Here is a 20,657-nt window from a genome sequence, read left to right on the forward strand (position 1 = left end):
GTGAAATAATCCACAACCACGAGGAGAAAGCAATTGCCTTTTTTACTGCGGGGAAAAGGTCCCATAAGATCAATCCCCAGCTTTTCCCAGGGCTCCTCCACCGGGGTAGGCTGCATGAACCCCGCTGGTTTTTGATTATCCGCTTTGTAGGCCTGGCAGGTGTTGCAACACTTTACATGGGCCCACACATCCTTCCTAACAGACTGCCACCAAGCCACCTCAAGGATCTTAAGAAGAGTCTTAAGTCTGCCCAGATGTCCACTCAGGGGATGGTTGTGGAAGTACTCCAGAAAAAATATTACTAGACTATTGGGAACCACTAGCTGATATTTGTCTCCCCCTACTCTCACAGGCGACCGCCGATACAGGATACCCTGTAACACAGTGTACCCTATCCTCTCTGGCTTACAAATGGCAGCAGACTGTTTTGCCATGTCACTGATTTCAGGGTCCCTTTCCTGGGCCTCTCGTATGTCTGATAGGGTGGTTGGTAAGTCAGAAGCACAGTGAGAGGTGTTTGAGGCAACATACGCAGTTGTGGATGGATGTGCAATCGCTCTGGACAGAGCATCAGGCACTATGTTGTGCAGGCCTTTTCTGTATTGGACCCTAAATTGAAATTGCTGGAGTCGTAAGATCCACCTAGTAAGCCGGGAAGAGGTCTTCGGACAGTTGAAGGCCCAAGTCAGAGCAGCATGGTCTGTGTATACCGTGAATTCTTTTCCCTCAAGAAAATGTCGCCACTTTTCAACAGCCCATACAACAGCTAGACATTCCTTTTCTGATGTGGAGTAGTTACACTCGGCTCCTCTCAATACCCGTGAAGCATAAGCTATCACCTGCTCCCTTTCCTGAGTAGCTTGGACTAAGACTGCACCCAAACCGGCGTCACTAGCGTCTGTGTGCACCTCAAAAGGAATTGAGTGGTCAGGTTGTGTTAGGATGGGAGCGCTGACCATAGCCTGTTTCAAGTGTTCAAAGCTTTGCTGGCATTCTTCGCTCCATATCCACTCCACCACTTTCCTTGTCAGGCGATGCAAGGGAGCTGCCATATCTGCAAAGTGGGAAATGAATTTGTGGTACCATCCCACAAGTCCCAGAAATCGTTGCAGTGACTTGATATTTGTGGGAGTAGGATATTCTTTCACTGCCAGTGTTTTCTCTGGATCCACCTGAACCCCTTTCTCAGACACTATATGGCCAAGGAACTTTAACTCTTGCTGGAAGAAATGGCATTTCTTCAGATTGAGTGTTAGATTAGCCTCATGCAGTCTCTTCATCACAGCGTTTAAATCGTTGAAGTGCTGTTCTTGTGAGGGTGAAAAGATGATGACATCATCAATATACACAAAGCAGAATTTCCCCCTCAGCTCTCCCAGGACCTTTTCCATCAATCGCTGGAAAGATGCACCGGCGTTCTTCAGCCCAAATCGCATGCACTTGAACTGGTAGAGGCCTATCGGTGTGATTACTGCTGTCTTGGCCTTGCTTTCCTCTGACATTGCCACTTGCCAGTAGCCTGATTTTAGGTCAAGGGTTCTGAAGAAGGCGGCTCCATGCAATGACTCCAACAACTCATGAATAAGTGGCATAGGATAGGCATCTTGCCGAGTCTTAGCATTTAGAGGTCGAAAGTCAACACAAAATCTTGGGGACATGTCAGGTTTTGGCACCAAGACCACTGGGGATGCCCAGGCTGACTGTGACGGTTCAATAATGCCATCCCTAAGCATCTGCTCTACCTGGTCTATTATGATCTGACGCTTGTGGGGTGATACCCTGTATGCTTTGCAGCGCACTGGAACCTCGTCTGTAGTAAATATCTTGTGCTCTTCTACCTTAGTTTTCCCTGAACTGCCTGAACACACCTTTGGCCAAGCCTTCAATATTTCTCTAACCTCTGGTGGATGAGCTGAAAAATCTGGGGCAGTCTCTTCTTGAATAGGAAATGACTTGGATAGCAGAAGTGCTATTATGAGACTAACACTGGGGTGAGCTGCCGGGATCTCAGCCGGTTGAGAAAGGAATGAATAGAACACGTAATCCCTTGGCCCCTTTACTCCATATGTTCGGTCTCCCAGGTTGATAATGGTTGAGGTCTTGGTAAGGAAGTCCAAGCCTAGAATGATGGGGAATGCCAGGTTGTTGTCATCGATGATGTATGTTTCTAGCGACCACATCATGTCATGCCAGCCGTAGAGTAGCTGTACCTTTCCTAAGGCTCCATGGCATGTCTTCCCATCAGCCAAAGCAAAGCTTTGGTTCTCACTGGGCTTCAGTTGCACTCCTTTACGGACTACATCCAGCCATTGGCTGTGTCGCATGAGGGAGTATGTACATGCAGTGTCAAAAACAGCTTTACACTGCATTCCTCTCACCTCTACGGGGACATGTAGGAGACTTACTGGATTTCTCTTCCCTCTCTGCACTATGGTCACTATATCAGCAGGTTTCTTAGCGCTCCATTTTTCCTGGGGCCTTTTGTTCAATTTCTCTTTTGCTTTTTGTTGATCCACTTTCCCCCAATATTCTTTTGCAGCTGTGCAATCTTTTTCCACTAATGTGCCAATTGACACCAGTTGGTCCACGGTTCTGACAGTGCCCCGAAGACAACCAGCTATTCTGGGATTACAGTTGTTGAGTATTTTCCTCACCAACTCCGACTCTGTGATATCGGGTTTCCATCGTAGACAAAGGGCTCGGTAATCATAGGCAAAATCCCTCAAACACTATTCGGGTACCTGCACCATATCCCTCAACTTCTCCTCCACTTCCATGAGGTAATCAGGAGGTAGGAAAGCTGCATGAAAAGCTTCTTTGAATTCTGGCCAGTTGTGTACTGTGCTTTTTGCTACACACCACCAACTATGCGCTGGCCCCTTAAGAACCCCAGATAAAGCCCCTATTAGCTCTGCATCTGTTAATGGCCTAACTTCAAAGAATGTTTCACAGCGATCCACAAAGTTCAAAACCTCTCCAACCTCCCTGGAACCACCGAACGAGGGGAACTCCATATGAATGACAGGCTTTGAATACACCACCGGCGTACTGCTTGGATGGCGGTATACTGCTCCTACAGGTGTGATGGGGTTTATGTTGTCAATGACTCCTGGTGGTTGTCCCAGCGGAAGTAGGTCAGTGAATGATGTCCTGCCGTGTGGCGCAGCATCAATAGTATCAAGTTATCTTCTGGCAATCTCTGCTCGGCCGACAGAAACCCCAGCAGAGGGAACTGAATGAGTAGGAGTGGGATAACTAATATGAGGACCCGACACCTGAGTGTCAGTACCAAGAGAAGGAGCATGGGTGTGAGAGGCACTAATGAGAGGTGTTTGAGCTGGAGTGGTGCGACCATAAGAAGTCTGAAAACTAGCACCAGCACTGACAAAGGGCCTATGGACAGCAGGGAGGCTGGCGCGCTTCAGCCTTTGGATTTCTGCCTTCCATTTTTCATCACGCCTTTGTAAACAGTCCACCAGTTTCTCTTCAAAGTTTTTCAAAGTTGACATAACATAATGCTCCAGTGCTTCAACATTCTTATTCACGAGGCCTCTGATGCTATCTTCTCGGTTTAGCGCACTATTAACTGAATCTCTAAAATCAGCCTCAAGGGAGTTAACTCTCTCTATAACTGTTCCCAAGTCTGTGGAGAAAGATGCAAGAGCAGGATATGCATGGTAAGATGTATTATCCCAATCTCCTACACTTTCCTCCTGCTCTGCATCAGATATATAAAGATAACCGATCAAAGAGGTAATATCAGTAATAGATGTTCTTCTTGTTATCCATGCATCACCTCTATTTTCATGGTGTTGCCCACTGTTCTCCTGTGCTATACTACCTTCTTCAGACTCATTCTCTTCTAATTGTGCTTCCATATTCTGTTGTACATTTTCTTCAGAAGCCATTGCCTGACTATGGTTATTTTACACAAGTGCAGAACACGTTTTTATCTTCTCATCCAATCAATACAATTCAACACATAGGCTTAGTGTCTCAGTAAACAAAAATATGCCAATTGGCAGTTTCAAAATCTCCAAACATTTTCTCTTTAAATAATATCAGATTTTTAAATAACATTTCAGTCCCCATACTGGCCACCATCTGTAACGATCAACTATCTAAACTAGTTGTGTTAATTAAACGCACAAGGGGTTCTTGAATGAAATAAGATTATAAAGGTAAACAGAAATAATAAGCGGATCATCTGCTCCTTAAACAAAATAAACAGAGACAGATTTCATGCATGGATCCATTATATTGACAGTTTTCCAGCCAAACAACACAAACAAATCTAAACAGTCCGCTCTGCGATACACAAAAAGTGTCTTTACTGCCTAATCCAGGCTATTGTTCATTGACAAAAAAACTGTTGCTCCTGCGCCCGTCGGCGGCAAAAACAGAAATGTTTGTAGGCCTTTTCAGGCTATATTCCACACAAAAAGGAAACGCGAGGTCCAGCGTGGCACAAAGGAGCGATCTCACCCCGTGTCGGAGAGAATCTCTCTCTCTCTGTGCGCGTCCTCTCCAAGGAGACGTGCTTCCAGGTCGGTCGATGCAATATCCACATACGGTTACTTTCAGTTACTTCCCCATTGCATTTTTACATATATACACATGCTGAGAAACCGTAACTATCCCGCTGACTACCCGCATTCACCACACACAGGCTTCCTCCTCCCGTGAGAACCACCCCTGGCATCCTGTTGACGTGCCCACTAAAAAGCCTCTGGGCGCGCCGCGACAGGTGAATATGCAAATAAGGCTTGCAGAACCACACCCTCAAACCTTACATAAAAGTGGACATTTTAACGATTGTAGTTGCGAGGATAATACACATGCATCATAGATTCTCATTTCATTTGAATCTACACTACATGCCTTAACCCTTTCCCCTGCCCCTACAGTTTATAAGCAGCACTGAGATCAATCTGCGACTGTCACAACTTTAAATGGAAGATTTAAAGTGATGTTTAAATCTTCCATTTAGGCCCCACCCACTCGATCGGATCGGCGATCGGTATCGGCCGATACTGATTCCGGCGATCGGCCCCGAAATTGGCGATCGGAGCATCCCTAATAATAATGATTTATTTTGTAATAGTCACACTTGATTTCGCCGATTTTCTAGTTGCCCCAGCTAGTCGACACCTCTTTTAGCAGAAACAAACACATTAATGTATCAAATCTATGTGTGCGGTTGTGGAATTAACGGACGTGACATTGTGCGATTGCGTTGCCAGGCAACAACTTGCCTGGCAATACCTCTGGAACAAGCTAAACTAGTCATTATAGTTTATAATGCGCCTCTTCAACCCCTATTCATACTAGGAAACAGCAGTGGACAGCTGCTAAAGGGAGAATTACAAACAATCCTCCTAAACCACCAAGTGTGCCAATCCAGAACAGATACGCTCCGCTGACCAAGAACCGGAGATCTCTTTCTGATGACCTGGATAACCTGTCCTCTTCACACAGCAGGGTAAGGACCAATAGCTACTCCAAAAGTAAAAAGCTAGAGGGAAAGCTAACGACTGGGCCTGAAACTCTGATTGTGGGTGACTCTTCTGTAAGAGATGTAAAAGGTCTGTGTAGTAAGAACAACACCAAAGTACTCTGTTTTCCCAAGGATATGGTCTCTGACTTGGCTGAGAAGATCCTGCATATTGGGGCTGAACATCCGACTGTGAATAATGTGGTACTGCACATTGGAACAAATGATGTTGTGAAACAAAAGTCAGAAGTACTGAAAGAAGACTTTAAATGTTTGTTGGAAACTGCCAGCTCTCTAAATGCAGAGGTGTTCATCAGTGGCCCTCTACCGCCAGTCAGAAGAGGAGTGGAGAGATTCAGCAGATTGTTTGCACTGAACACCTGGCTTTCAACTGCCTGTACTGACCATTCTGTCACACAATTTTAACTTTTTCTGGGATCGCAGACATCTTTTCAAGGCAAATGGAGTTTGCCTGAACAAGTCAGGAGTGAAATTGTTTATCTCTAACATATTCAACTGCCTGCGTCATCAATATGTTCCCTCTGCCAAGCACAAGCGGCAAGAGGAATCAAAACAGGAGAAAGACACAACACATCGCGCAGAAAACCCTGAAGAATTATCACTGCACCCGCCTGAGGAATGTTCTGATTATGGGAGACATATGAGACACATGGAGGAGTCTCCACTGCCCGTCACCCCCCCCCCCCCCCCTTGTCAATGCCTTTGAGGACGTAGGCAATCAAATGAAAAAGAAGGCGATACGCAGGGCTGGCAGCATGTCCTTTACCCCCGCTCCTCAACGACGCCCACCAAAATCACTGCAGAGACGCGCACCATCTCCCCCGTCTTCATCACCGCGCCTACGTCAACCACCTCCCCCCCTGGCAGCATGTCCTTTACCAACGCACCATCTCCCTCGTCTCCTGATAAGGATGTGTGTGTACAAAACGCAACAAACTCTTACTGATATGTGATGGGTCCAGGGTCAAGGGCGTATGGCACTCTCAACTCTTTCCAGGACATGCCGGGGCCCTGCCTGCCTATAGCTTTGCCGATATCTGTGTTGATAGGTAATAGATTAAGAGCAGTGAATCATTTTAGAAAAATGAAGCGCTCAAACGTTTGTGTGAGTTTATCTAATTTAGCATTGATTCCATGTCAGCCACAGCTTGTTACAAAAAACATGACTGATAGTGTGTTTAACACACTTAAACTAGCTTTATTAAATGTCAGGTCTTTGGCAGGAAAAACATTTTTAATCAATGATTTTATCACTGAGCACAATCTCGATTTTATGTTTTTAACAGAAACTTGGATTGAACAAAATAACAGTGCAGCTGTTCTTATCGAATCAACCCCTCCCAACTTTAGTTTTATGAGTCAGGAAAGAATGCATAAGAAAGGGGGTGGAGTTGCTATTCTGTTCAATGATTCCCTTCAATACAGGAAGACATCTTATGGAAACTTTGATTCTTTTGAATATGTGGCCCTTCAGCTGAAATGCTCCTCTCGAGCTCTGTTCCTAAATATCTATAGACCACCCAAATACTGTGCAAGCTTTTTTGATGATTTACTGAACTGCTGTCTATAGTGTCTATTGACTTTGACCGTCTAGTCATTGTTGGTGATTTTAACATCCATGTTGACAACCGCCAGGACAGAGGGGCAAAATAACTGTTTTGTGTTCTTGATAGCTATGGACTGACTCAGCATGTGACGGAGCCCACGCACAATAAGGGGCACACTCTGGACTTAATTATCTCAAAGGGTCTGAATATCTCTAAGGTTGTGGTGACTGATGATGCACTGTCTGACCATTCCTGTATTTTCTTTGAGAGCTCTATTTCTGTTCACATAAGTGTTCAAAAAGAGGTAACCACAAAGCGATATTTAACTGAAAATACTAGAGAAATGTTTACTCAGAATTTTTCTTCCATACTTGCCCCTGCTAACACCTCAGTAAATGAGCTAGTAGATCATTTTAATTCAAAAATTAAAAAGGTTATAGATGCCATAGCTCCAACTAAGGTAAAGGAAGTGTCTGGCAAGAAAATATCTCCATGGAGAAAGGCCATGACCGTCGACAGACTAACTAACCCCCCAGTGTCAGTAGCCTCTGAATTTCTATCCACCAGTGCAATGATTTTGCCTCCTTTTTCACTGACAAAATTCAGAAAATCAGACAAGCAGTCAGTGCCTCTGCATCAGGAACAGCAAATGTGTTGTCTCTGTGTCCATCTAATAACAATTCAAGCACCATGATACAATTCCATCAGATTAATGATAAAAACCTAGAGGACATTATACAACTTCTGAAATCCTCCTCCTGTTGCCTTGATATTATTCCAACAGGATTTTTCAAAGATGTTTTGCCTTGCATGGCCTCAGATTTACTTCATATAGTAAACAAATCTCTTCACTCCGGTATTTTTCCACAGGCCCTGAAAACTGCAGTCATTAAACCGCTCTTAAAAAAGAATAATCTAGATGCTTCAGTAATGAACAATTACAGGCCCATATCAAACCTCCCATTTCTAGGTAAGATCATTGAAAAAGTTATTTTTCAACAGTTGAGTAATTTCTTGCATTTAAATAACTGTTTAGATGTGTTCCAGTCAGGCTTTCGTCCAAACCACAGCACTGAGACTGCTCTTGTAAAGGTCTTTAATGACATCCACTTAAACACAGACAGTGGCAGAACTTCAGTGTTAGTATTATTAGATCTCAGTGCTGCGTTTGACACTGTTGACCACAGCATATTACTAGACTGACTGGAAAACTGGGTGGGACTTTCGGAAACAGTTCTAAATTGGTTTGAATCCTACCTAAAGGACAGAAACAACTTTGTTTCTATAGGGACATACACATCTGAGTTGACAAATATGACATGTGGGGTTCCTCAAGGCTCCATCTTGGGGCCTCTTCTCTTTAACATCTACATGCTACCACTGGCTCAGATAATGAAGAACAACAAAATAAGTTACCATAGCTATGCAGATGACACACAAATCTACGTAACAATTTCCCCAGGAGACTATGCTCCAATTCAAACACTGAGTAAGTGCATTGAACAAATCAATGACTGGATGTGTCAGAACTTTCTCCAATTAAACAAAGATAAAACTGAGGTAATGGTTTTTGGAGCAAAGTCAGAACGTATAAAAGTGAGCGCTGAGGTTCAGTCTGCAATGTTCAAAACAACAGATAAAGCCAGAAATATAGGTGTAGTCATGGACTGTGACCTGAGTTTCAACAGTCACATTAAAACAGTTACTAAAACAGCCTACTATCACCTAAAGAATATATCTAGGATTAAAAGACTAATGTCACAGCAGGATTTGGAAAAACGTGTCCATGCTTTTATCTTCAGTAGACTCGACTACTGCAATGGTGTCTTCAGAGGTCTCACTAAAAAATCTATTAGGAAGCTGCAGCTGACTCAGAACGCCGCTGCTCGAGTCCTCACTAACACTAAGAAAGTGGATCACATCACTCCTGTTCTGAAGTCTTTACACTGGCTTCCTGTGTGTCAAAGAATAGATTTCAAAATACTGCTGCTGGTTTATAAAGCACTGAATGGTTTAGGCCCAAATTACATTTCTGACCTCCTGCTAAATTATGAACCATCCAGATCTCTCAGGTCTTCAGGGACTGGTCAGCTTTCTGTCCCCAGAGTCAGAACTAAACATGGTAAAGCAGCGTTCAGTTATTATGCTCCAAATATCTGGAACAAACTCCCAGAAACCTGCAGGTCCGTTGCAACTCTGACTACTTTGAAATCCAGGCTGAAGACTTTTCTTTTTGCCACTGCTTTTAATTGAACTATTCATATCTTTGACTGCACTGTAACTTTTATCCATGTATTTTTTCTTTTAATGTTTTACATTTAAACGTAATTAATTTCTCCATGACATTTATGAGAGGGACTGCTCGAAAGTAGGATATTTGGGATATCCATCGTAGCCACGGTTTACGATCAGTTTTTAGGTGAGTTGTACTGAGGAACAAGTATCACAGCACCGACGGGTGAAAAATAGTGTTTTGGTAACACGGGGTGTTCAGGTAACACTTAAAGACTTTGTTATGGAACACAAAGCAGAGTAGGGGGCTAGTACACCCTCCTGAGGGTCCGATTGTGGATGTCATGCGAGCAATATATGGTGAAAACCGTCTGAAACTCCATGACATTTATGAGAGGGACTGCTCGAAAGTAGGATATTTGGGATATCCATTGTAGCCAGGGTTTCCGATCAGTTTTTGGGTGATTTGTACTGAGGAACAAGTATCACATCACCGACGGGTGAAAAATAGTGTTTTGGTAACACGGGGTGTTCAGGTAACACTTAAAGACTTTGTTATGGAACGCAACGCAGAGTAGGGGGCTATATTTCCAAAGGGAGGTTTGCCTTTTGCCTTTTGCCTTGCCTTGCCTTGCCTTGCCTTGCACTGCACTGCACTGCACTGCACGCATTTCCAATGTGTAAAGTCGTGTCACTTGTACGCAGACTGAAGAGAGTGGATTGGTTCTCACAGCCATGGCTTTTCTCCATGGAGATATTTTCTTGCTAGATACTTCCTTTATTTTAATGGGAGCAATGGAATCCATGACATTTGTTATTTTAGAATTAAAATGATCAACTAGCTCATTTACTGAGAAGTTAGCATGGGCAATTGAGGGAGTAAAAATCTGAGCAAACATTTCCTCTGGATTTTCAGTTAAGTGACGTCTAGTGGTTACCTCTTTCTTAACAGTTGTATGGACGGTAATAGAGCTCTCAAAGAAAACACAGGAATGATCGGAAAGCGCTACATCAGTCACCACAAGCTTAGAGATGTTCAGACCCTTTGATACAATTAAGTCCAGGGTGTGCCCCTTATTGTGTGTCGGACCCTTGACATGCTGAGTCAGTCCACAATTGTCGATAACACAAAACAGTTCGTTAGCCCCTCTGTCCTGGGGATTGTCAAAATGGATATTAAAATCGCCAACAATGACTTGGCGGTCAAAGTCAATACACACTATAGACAACAACTCGGTCAAATCATCAAAAAAGCTTGCACAGTATTTGGGTGGTCTGTAGATGTTTAGGAAAAGAGCTCAAAAGGAGCATTTCAACTGAAGGGCCACATATTCAAAAGAAGCAAAGTTTCCATACATAGTCTGCTTGCATTGAAATAAATCATTGAACAAAATAGCTACTCCACCCCTTTTCTTATGCAGTCTTGCCTGACTCATAGAATTAAAGTTGGGAGGAGTTGATTCTATAACAACAGCTGTGCTGTTGTTTTGGTCTAACCAAGTTTCAGTTAAAAATATAAAATCCAGGTTGTGCTTGGTGATAAAATCATTGATTAAAAATGATTTACCTGCTAAAGACCTGAAATTTAATAAAGCCAGTTTAAGTGTGTTTGACATACTACCACTCTGACTGCTAACGACAGACCGTGGAGCACGTGGAATCACTGCAAAATGTGATACATTACATACATTAAGACGGATGCCCTTGGATCCTCTGTTCTCAGTCCGAGTCACCAGCCTTCTGTGTAAGCAGGCCACAACACAAATGGGACGCTGCACTGGTATCGAAGCCTCTGGTCGTTCAACCCAGTCTCACGGCATTTCGTGTTCACCAACACGATTTTTAATCTATTGATTCGTGTCCACCAACACGATTTGCCCCTTTTTTTCGTGTTGCACAGCATGATTTTAAAAGCAATGTATTTCTACTGGTAACGTGTTTCGTGCCTGCAGGCTGCAGCACGTCTTTTCCTACGGTCGGGTCGTGGGAGACCGGAAGCTGTGTGGTTCATAAAAACATGTTCTTACTCAATATCAAGCCACAATTATTGCTTTTATTTTAAATCGTATAATTTCGGACTTCTGTTGCCGTCTGTGAGGAAAATAAATGGGACTCAGAGCCTCAGGATACTGAAATCTGTATTTGTAAATATTTATTTCCTTCTAATTTGTTATTCTTTTCAAAATAACACACTGTTATTTACTCACCAATAACACACAATTATCCTTGCTTTTATTTATTGGTTTAATTCCATAATCTCGGGCTTTTTTGGTGTCCGTCAGGAACTGAATTTCAAAATAAAAATAACCGGAAACAGACGTAGGCCTATAAGGGACATTTCGAGCATCATTGCGATTGTCAACATTTCTGAGTTTAGGATGGCCGAAGACACTACACTACCCATAATCCCCAGCTATCGTTTAGGACTACAGTCCCATAAGGTTACGCAGAGCGTCAAACAGCTGTGTGAAATGGAACGAAACCACCAGACTATCCAAAACTGGAATCGAACGCCCCCCCAGAACTACACATGCTGGCTATTGTGTTTCGCAAAATGTTCTATGGGACGTCTCTACTGAACTTTTTCGTTTTTCCCACAATTAGAAGTTGCCAGTATTAAACACATTGGTGTTATCAAATGTAAAACATATAATTAATACATGGGTGAAAATCGCTTGTGTCCATAATGCGCAGCATTAATATATACCCACATGACAGCTCATTGCTACTTTGTGATTCTACTCCACTACAATTCAGAGGTTAACCTGGTATTTTTACTCCACTGCATTTATTTGAGTTACTTTGCAGATTCTGATTAATTATGTGAAATATAAACAACCCTTAAATCAGACTTTACTTACACCTGAGTACAATTCAGGTAAGGTGATTGTCAAGTGCCAACAATCAGGAGAGATATTTGATAGTTGGTGCTTGAGAAGACTAAACATGTATCTGCAATTGACATGAATGGAAACGAGTAATAAAGTATATTCATTACTCGTTATTCTCTACTAATAGTTAATTAAAGACTGTATATTATGGCTATTTTGCACATCCCTTTCAAGATTTTCAAAGGTTTATTAACATATCATATACACAACTACGGTGTAGTTATGCAATGAATGAAAAACTTGGGTCACAGGTTCCTCAACAGTGCATTACAAGACATCTATCAATATGTGTGTACCTCCACCATTAAACTGTCATATTCTGCACATTTCTTATTCTATCTACATACATAAGAGTATAATTCATATGTATAATATCAGTTCAAATAAGTGCTTCAACATAGTTAACATTGCAGGAAAGCAATATATTAGACGTGAATTACTTTGTCAGGCTTAATATTTAATATTTAATGTTTAAATAAAGGTTAATCCGTTTTTCTGTTTTGCACCTCCTCCTATTAATATCTTTGTACATCCTGCACTAAACTGTTTTATTGTAGAGATCACATATAGTATCTTCTTGATTTTTTATATTCTATATTTATACTTTCTCCCTATGAAAGTATGTACTCTTAATATTTTTTTAATCAAATATAACACATAAAAACAATAATTCAATAACGTGCTTTAACCACTAGGAGGTGCACACAAGGTACACACAGCCATAATAACTTGTATTATTAGTGTGTATGTACAACATCTGAAGATGTATAGTTTTATGCATGCTTTCACATCATTTTACAGCATATTGCTATACTATTTCAGACTCAGTATTTACATTCTTACATTCAAAGAAAATCAGTAATATCTTTAAAAACTACAGTCCTTTTCTATCAGCTGTGCACCATTATGGTGTAAATATAATAATATAATAATAATATCTATGAATTAGATCAAATGTAAAAGTCAGCCGAATTAGTGTTGATACTGCAAGGAGACGTATTGTGTGAAGAGAAATTGAAGATGTTGTTTAATTGTTGATATATTTTTGATCCACGTCAAGTATTCAGTTTCGGCGGCATTTCTTCCAGTTTTTCCAAAGGTCTTCTCATCAGAGCTCTATAAATAAAGAACTACGGCAGATCTGTAATATGTAATGCAGCCGAACCGTGTATTACAATGCCGTTATGTGATGACTTTCAAAGAGAAAAGCAAGAGCACTCGGAATTAAGTATTATTTTATTCTTTTAAAATGTTTTCCGGATTTCATATAATATAAACACCAAATCCCAGCATGCATTGCGGCTAACACATCCAATCAGCGAGCTTAAAACCATAGCTGAGGATCTTGGGTAATTGCTCGAAATGCCTACGTCTGTTTCCGGTTATATTTATTTTGAAATTCAGTTCCTGACGGACGCCAAAAAAGCCCGAGATTATGGAATTAAACCAATAAATAAAAGCAAGGATAATTGAGTGTTATTGGTGAGTAAATAACAGTGTGTTATTTTGAAAAGAATAACAAATTAGAAGGAAACAAATATTTAAAAAATACAGATTTCAGTATTCTGAGGCTCTGAGCCCCATTTATTTTCCTCACAGACGGCAACAAAAGTCCGAAATTATACGATTTAAAATAAAAGCAATAACTGTGGCTTGATATTGAGTAAGAATATGTTTTTATGAACCACACAGCTTCCGGTCTCCCACGACCCGACCGTAGGAAAAGACGTGCTGCAGCCTGCAGGCACGAAACACATTACCAGTAGAAATACATTGCTTTTGTTGTGTGCAACACAAAAAAAAGGGGCAAATCGTGTTGGTGAACACGAATCAATAGATTAAAAATCGTGTTGGTGAACACGAATCAATAGATTACAAATCGTGTTGGTGAACACGAAATGCCGTGAGACTGGGTTGGGTCGTTGGGTGGCGCCAGAGAGCGAAATGGCAGGTGTGGAAACAGTGGCCTGGGATGACACCGCCGGAGAGGGGGGTGTGTCAAAGTGTCACAGGAATAGTCAGGGAGATGTCTGAACAGCGTGATGCATGTTAGCCGCTAGCATGCGGCTACCAAGCCTGCTACCAAGCCTGCTGGGGTGGATTCCATCTGCCGGTCCCAAAATAGATTGAAATTGTCAATAAAACCAAAATGTCTTATAAAAGCTTATTAATGATTTATTAAGTGTTCACAACCTAATTAATAAATTAATTACAAACTATTCGTAAACCCTTTATAAGGGTAGTCTTATTGTAAAGTGGTACCCACATTTGTATAAAATACATGGGATTTTGCACAATAAGTGACTGTTGCATGTTTTTTTTATGTGAGTTTTTATTATTTTCAGTTAATTTGATTTAGAAATACTTTTTGTCTGTGTGATTTTAGCCTCTAACTTCCGCCATGCTGATGGAACTGAGATTGCCTAAAGTTCAACACACTTGTAGCCATAATTGGGGGCGACACCCTCACACACCCTTGTGCAGAGACGTGCACACATAGACTCAAGGTAATGCTTGAGCACCTGCCCGTTTTGCCCTCTGGACAGCAATGTGCCCTTTTGAAAGTTCGTTTTTTTTTTTTTTTTTACAGTGTACTGTATGTGGCTCATGGTAACATCGATCAATTCTGGATTAAAAGTTTCTAATATATACAGCAATGCCCCAAATGCGCGTTGTAATTTTGTCAGACATCCCCACACGTGCCCCGCGGCACTCCCGTACGTGCCCTGGTTGCAGCTCCTCCCTTCCCTGCTCTCAACGTGAACGCGCAGTGCGCAGAGTCAGACAGGCCACGGCGGGTGTGTGGTGCAGCAGCACGCAGCAACACGATTAAAAGTGCCCTAGCGACGACCAAGTAAGTAACCACCAGGTAACATAATACAACGAGTGTATTGTTTAGTCCCCTAAATCAGATGCCAAACTAAACTATAACTTCACTTATTTTCTTGCATCCATCCATTTAGTCTCGTTGTGCACTTTTGAAAATAGCAGATCTACACGCTCACAATGCGTCATTATGCTAGGGCTGAAGTGATTAAATGTATGTTTTGTAATAATCTTAATCAAAATCTACATAACTAAAGTTTTCAAATAATTGTAGTGGAGTAAAAGTAGAATATTTGCATCTGAGATGTAGTGAAGTAGAAGTAAATGTATTGAAAATGGGAAATACTCAAGTAAAGTAAAAATGCCTCAAAAAGTACAATATAAGTAGTAGCCTAGTAACCTTATAGGTTTACATTAATGCTGCTGTTAAATGTTTCTAGGAGATTAACCCTTAATGATCATGCACAGCAGAGCAGTACATTGATTTAGCTCATTTGCATTTACCACTTGTAGAATAATGCCAAGAAGAGACAGGATAAGAAAAGAAAAACAAAGAGAGCTATCAAGCAGCCCGGGGAAGCAGCTCTCTGCTCTCCTGGGTAAAGCAGCCTGAGCCCACCAGCAAGGAAGATGAGGATGCAGATGTGCCTGATGAACCCTTACCCATCATCAATGATGAAGATGAAGAAGAAAGGTCAGAGTCAATACCAGAGTCATGTTAAGGGACAAAGTGTCTGTCTAGAGCCCTTTCATGCTCAGATTTGAACTGTGATAACAATAGTAGTAATAATAATAATAATAAATAATAATATAATTTTATTGAGAGGCCCACAATTTATTGTAACCACACTAAGTGCTTTGGTGATACTAAATCAGACATGAAGCTACTTGCCAAATGACAAAAAAACAACAACTAGTGGTAGGGTGTTGAATTGTGGCCATGACAGTTAAAGTCTGGTGAGTCTTGATGTTGTCATGCATTGCATTGCCTTACCCAAATAATTGAAATAAACATCATATTCTATATTGTTTGTATTCTAGGCAGCTACAGCAGGCTCAGGGAAGCAGCCCCCTGCTGTCCTGCAATAGTCCATCTAAGATGAGGGAGACAAATCCATAGAAAATATCTCTGAGTCAGACACAGATGAAGCAGAAATGTCAGAGTCCAGAGCAGCACCATGTTCAGAAACAGTGCTCTCTGATGATGACCAAAATGAGGGAGAGATGGAAGGAGTAACCAAAAACCGAAAAGAAACTAACAAAATCCGCCATTATCTGGCACATTTCCTCGCACAATTTCGGCGCACGCACGCTTCGCGCGCGGGCGACCGCCAGACCGCCACGACGACTCAGAAGGTGTCCTTTTTTTTTCTCTTGAGCACCTGCCCCTATAAATGTCTGTGCACGCCACTGCCCTTGTGAGCAAACACTTGAAGTTTTTAATAAGAGAAGTGACGGACATGCTGTCTTTGAAGGCCTACGAATCAAAACACTAACTACTGCTGCTAGTAAAAGATTATATAGGAAATATATATTACTACTATGGACTAAGGATGAGGTCCCATCTCTCAAAGGCTGGCTCAAAATGATATTTAAGTTTGTTCCCCTGGGATATCTAAGATTATATAAGTGTTCTACATGCTATATCTGACCCATAACATCTGGCAGCCTTACTTGAATTTCCTTGGGCCTGGTTTATTGTATATCATTGTTAAAGGAACCTCCTGTGTATCATAAAACCCATTGTCCTGTAACCTCCTCTGTATGTCTGGAAACTGAGGTTTTTTGTGTGCGTTGTTTGATGAGTTTCCTTTGTCATTGTGTATTTGTCATGTATCTGCTATGTCTTTACTGAGTTTGTAAACATTGAGAAAAATCAATAAACTGATTTCATGTGGGAGCCGAGAGGGAGGAAACCACAGCCAGACAGCAGTAAGGTGTCTGGCTGTTTCTCTCTGCCTGATTTTTTAAATAACCTATATCCTTTATATCATTTTGCATCCACCAATCCAGGCATCTATTGGATCACTTGTAATAGACTGTATTCTTACATTGCCATACTAAGCAACATTAACTGACAGAAATGTATGCATCGGTGAATTGGATAGAATGGAATACACAACTCAAGAAATATTCTACTAATGGATTTTTATATGTGCAAAAATGACTAGAAAAGTGTGTAGCCTGCATCGGAAATGGGTTGATTTGTGGTCAGGTATAACTCTGGTATAGTTCTTTAAAGATGAACAAAATGACAACTGATATAAAACATTATTTTAGTGCAAAATATTGAATACTATTTCATCACCAGATTTGTGGCTATTTTTGACACTAAGAGCCTTTAAAATACATCCTGTAAGGAGTTATATATTACTCACAGCAGCACTTACAGACAGCTGACCAACTTCACGTCATCGCCGTCTGAGGTCGATCAGACTGACATACATTAGAGTGCCATTTTTACAAGGCTGGGCCCATTTCCAGGCCCGTCACAAAAAGATGTAAAACCGTCCTCAAATGATTGTTACATTAGTATCCAAAGCTATTAGCTGTTTGACGTTGCCAACGACTTCTAAAGTCTCTCAACAGATAACAGGATGAAAAAGCACCGCTGCACAGCAGGTCACATATCTGCACAAACAGCAGAGTAACCTTTTGTTACATTAGCTCATAATGTAGAATCTGCACCGCAGTCAGCAGAAGCAGCAGAGGGGAGACCTGGGGAGAGAACATGAAGCCCTCCTTGAGAAAATAAGTGTAAAACCTCCTTGTGTAAAAACGCAGAAGAGGAATTGATGAGAAGGGGGAGGGGGGGTTCGAATGAAAGGCAGAGAATGATTACAGAGGATGTCTTATCACTCCTTTTCCTCAGTAGCTTTATTCCCACCCTCAGCCCGTGCAAACACACAGATCTATCCATCATCATCTCAAAGCAACCAGAGTAGGTGTGTGTGTGTGTGTGTGTGTGTGTGTGTGTGTGTGTGTGTGTGTGTGTGTGTGTGTGTGTGTGTGTGTGTGTGTGTGTGTGTGTGTGTGTGTGTGTGTGTGTGTGTGTGTGTGTGTGTGTGTGTGTGTGTGTGTGTGTGTGTGTGTGTGTGTGTGTGTGTGTGTGTGTGTGTGTGTGTGTGTGTGATGCATGTGTGTTTAAATGTGCCGGTCCATGCATGCATCGGCATTATGCGAAACAACTCTGCGGTTGTGTAGTTGTGTGCATGCAGTGCTCGAAGTGGTTTGGGTGGGAACTCACTGGAACACATTTGACTGTGGCGTACCGGCACTTCTCACAGGCTGTCGGTACTCTACTCAGCGATCTCATGTTCAATTGACCCATTTGCTATTAAAGGAACAAACTGCTTTACCCAGGGAGCACTGCTTCCCAGCAGGTAATCAAGGCCTCAGTGTTACTTTAGTGTAAGCGACCTAAACTTCATCCTCTGCTATTGTCCAAGGCTTGTCTGGGGAATGTTAACTCATTATAATCAGTGGCGACTCATTATTAGGGGCACAGCCCCACCTAGTGTCAGCAGAAAGTAATTAAAATAATAATTCCAAAAATATCCTCCTGGGACCTAGCCCATTGACATTTTGTTAACATGCATCTCCTATTACTCTTTTTTTTTTTTTAAACTTTATTTTCCTTTTTCTTAAACAACACATACAGTTTCAGTTTCAGTGACAAAAAATTGCAGGTTGTCCATTTTTTTGTTAACCCCCCCACCCCCCTACAGAATAAGACAAGATTAATTTTACACAAATATTTTTGAAATAATAAACAAACAGATGGTACAGACAGCACACATACAAATAAAATAAATGACAAGGTCGAGATACATGTTAATCATGGTTGACTACAGAGAAGCTGTGTTCTAATTCAGTTTTTTTTGTTTTTTTTAATAAATATAAATCAGTTAGGGAAGAGTAGGCAGTTTCAAACTTTCCATGTAAGTTAAAAATGGTTGCCAGGTCCTATAGAATTTACAAGTGGAGCCACCCAAAGTACACTTTATTCTCTCCATGTGTAGAAACATCATAAGTTCTGTCACCCAGTCGACATGAGTGGGAGACGCCTCCTGCTTCCACCTCATAAGTATAAGTCGCCTCGCAATTATGGACGCAAAAGCAACAGCGTTTGAATAATGTCTGGAAAGGACAATGTCGTCCGGGACGACTCCAAAAATTGCAGTAAGAGGAGAGGGGGTATATTTTACTTTAAAGATCTTAGAAAACGTATCAAATATAGATGTCCAATAATTATGAAGATTTGTACATGTCCAGAAAGTATGGATGAGGGACCCTGTTACTGACTTACATCTGTTGCATAAGGGATCCACCCCTGGATACATCTTTGGCTAATTTTTCCTTTGATAAATGAAGGCGGTGTAATACCTTGAATTGGAGAAGGCCATGTCTGGCACAAATTGAGGAAGAGTGAACTCTTTGAAGGATGGACTGCCAATTATCCTCTGTTATTTCAAATGCTAGATCATCTTCCCACTGAGATCTGATTGTCGAAAGAGGGAGAATGCAGGGAGGAAAGTACATTATACAACACCCTAATTACTCCTCTATTCTGCACATTTATTTCAAGAATTCTGTCTAAGGTTGTTTCCGCTGGTTTATTTGGAAACTGCGGGTATTTGCTACGTGTGAAATTTCGAATTTGGAAATATCTGAAAAGATGGCCGGGTGGAATACAAAATGTTTCTGTCAACTGACTAAATGAGGCAAATACCTTGTTTATATACAGATCTTCAAAACTAGGTATTCCCCCATTATTCCAGATCTTAAAAGCAGAATCCATCACAGAGGGTGGGAACATATGGTTCGAGTAAATCGGTGATCGTATGGACATCATATGTAATCCAAACCGTTTCCTACACTGTACCCAGATTCTAAGAGAATGATATACTAATTGAGTACTCTTGTAGGTATACAATTCCAATGGAAGAGCTGATCCAAGCAAAGCCGGCAATGAAGTTCTACCGCAGTAGGCCGATTCAATAAGAATCCAAGCTGGTGTCTCTGTAGAAGGAGCACTTAGCCAATAGAGCATACTCCGTACATTCGCCGCCCAATAATAGAATGGGAAATTGGGTAGGGCTAGCCCTCCTGATTGTTTTGTTCTCTGAAGGAAATCTTTACGAATCCTAGGGGTTTTATTATTCCAAATAAATGCAGAAATATATTTGTCCAGAGTATTAAAATACTTTTTTGGTATAAAAGTTGGTATACATTGAAACAGATATAAGAATGTAGGTAGGGTGTACATTTTTACTACATTAATGCGTCCAATTAGCGATAATGGGAGATTGCCCCATCTCTGAAAATCTTTCTTAGTACGTTCAAGAAGGGGGGTGAAATTTTCCTCAAATAACTTTCTATACAGATTAGTAACCTTGATGCCCAGATACGTCATGTAATCAGTTTTTACCTTAAATTGAAATGTTTCAAATGAAATTCCTCTGGCTTTAGAGTTTATGGCGAGTAGTTCACTTTTGTTTACATTTAATTTATAACCTGAGATACTACCAAAATCCTGAAAAATTGCAAGTGCATGGGGAAGAGAGCTTATAGGGTCAGAAATGTAGAGTAAAAGATCATCGGTGTATAATGACACTTTGTGCTCCTTGCTTGCCCGTTGGATTT

This window comes from Pseudochaenichthys georgianus, chromosome 6, assembly GCF_902827115.2.
Source record: "Pseudochaenichthys georgianus chromosome 6, fPseGeo1.2, whole genome shotgun sequence".
NCBI classification, from domain to species: Eukaryota; Metazoa; Chordata; class Actinopteri; order Perciformes; family Channichthyidae; genus Pseudochaenichthys; species Pseudochaenichthys georgianus.